We start from the raw sequence: 2137 nt of genomic DNA on the forward strand, positions 1-2137 counted from the left end.
AGCTATAGAAGTCTCGTATAATAGCATACTCATTATTATATACCAACTTACTAGCTACATTAAACTCATTCTATGTCTTAAAAGGATTATAGTGAAAGAACTCGCGTATCTCTTTATAGATAGATGGATGTGACACCATGGTATACCAAAAATAATTATAAGCGATAGAGATAAACTCTTTATATTAAACTTTTGGACCACGTTCACAGCACTCATTGGAACAAAACGAAAGCTATCAACCGCATATCATCCACAGACGGATGGAAAAATAGAAAGAATAAACTAAACTATAGAGATATATCTCTGCATATACTATAATAATTAGAAAAATAACTGGGTTTTACTACTACCTATGGCACAACTCGCGTATAATAATAAGATATTAATAATAATAAAATATACACCATATTACGCAAATTACGGACGATACCCACATCTCTTTAATTAAACACTTCCTACGAATGTTAAAGTAAAAGAAGCTATAGATATGGTAGAAAATATAAAATAAATATATAAATAACTCTAAGAAAATCTTAAGAAAGCTTAATAGTAAGCAATTTCCTATATAAACTAAAAATGTAAAATGGCACCTTAGCTAAAGAAGGGGGATAAAGTATATCTACTTATAAAGAATCTTTATACCTAGAAGAGAAAATATAAGAAACTAGATTATATTAGGGTTGGACCATTTTATATTTCCAAATAAATATTACTAGTAAACTATAAACTAGAGTTACTACTAGACGTAAATATATACACAGTATTCCACATATTACTACTAGAATTAGTAGATTAGGATATACTAGTCGAACCCACCTTCTACTACTAGCCAGAGGAAGAGATAGAATTTAAAGTGGAATGAATCCTATAAATATATAATCCGTTTATAGATAAAGAAGAATATCTCATTAAATGGAAAGGATACCTACTAAGCGAAAATATATAGGAACTAAAGGGAAACCTCTCTAATTATTAGTAACGCATATAAGAATTCTTCTTAAGAATATCACCACTCTAGTAGTAAAGATTGTAACATACCTAGGATGGTAATAGGCTAGAAGCGTCCTAAAACTCATTAGGGAGACCTTCAAAAGCACCCTAGGTGGCGGGAGATAGGGAAGGACCTAAGGGAACCTCTTCCAAGGATAAAAGGAAGCTGGGGACCTCTCGTAATTCGGCTTCCTTAATACTCTACTCCTCCACGGCAATTACTTCTTTAGTACGCTTATCTAATAAATCCATCTACTAATATAATTAATCTTTGCGCGCGCGCATAACACGTAACTCTTCTAACGCCTTTTTATAGGCCTTGAATGTAGCTTCCTACGTTTCTCTCAATTCTTTTATTTTCAGACGCAACTTCTCTTTCTTGGTAAGTAGTCGCTTGAATTCGGATTCCGAAACTCGTACATCACAGCGCTGACCACGACGAATGTATTCGCCACACTTCCTAGAACGAACGTGGACCTTACAGACACGGCTGTGTTTAATATAGGTCGAACATTTCTTCACCATGGCTTCGCCAAAAGAGTCAATAAAGTTGGATAAGAGACGACGACGGGAGGTACTGGAAGCGGGTTGTTTGGGCATAATGTGAGACCAGGCGGACGCTACTTATGACGCGGGGGCCCACTCCGGTTATATCTAGGCACGAGACCAGGTCACATGATCTGAGGGCAGATCTGAGGAAGAGAGGGGGTGATGTTAGGATCCGAGATGAATAGTCATCCGGACCATACATGTAATTAGGCAAAGTAACCAGGACATAGGTGTGACCGTGGTCACGTGACTTAATTAGAGTGATTAGTGCGCCAAGCCCACTAATCACACTAAGCAACTCGCATACTAATTACTAAGCACGACTTAATTACTATGATCAGTTCAACTAAGTAACTAATTAGGCTCGGTATATAGGAACGTGGGTATGAACCCTTATACTCGTGTTCAACCTGTTTATTAATCTATCGTTTGGATTACACTCAGGCTATATTATTAACTCGTTATATCCTCCTCTAATACTATCGTCTTGACAAAACCCCTTCCCTTCCCTTAGTTGTCTTGCCCGAGAACCAACCCTAACCCTTTAGGACTAGCTACCCTTCTGGATTTAACACTTATACTTAATAGCTATGAGAGC

This window comes from Paraphaeosphaeria sporulosa, assembly GCF_001642045.1.
Source record: "Paraphaeosphaeria sporulosa strain AP3s5-JAC2a unplaced genomic scaffold CC84scaffold_4, whole genome shotgun sequence".
In the NCBI taxonomy this organism is placed as follows: Eukaryota; Fungi; Ascomycota; class Dothideomycetes; order Pleosporales; family Didymosphaeriaceae; genus Paraphaeosphaeria; species Paraphaeosphaeria sporulosa.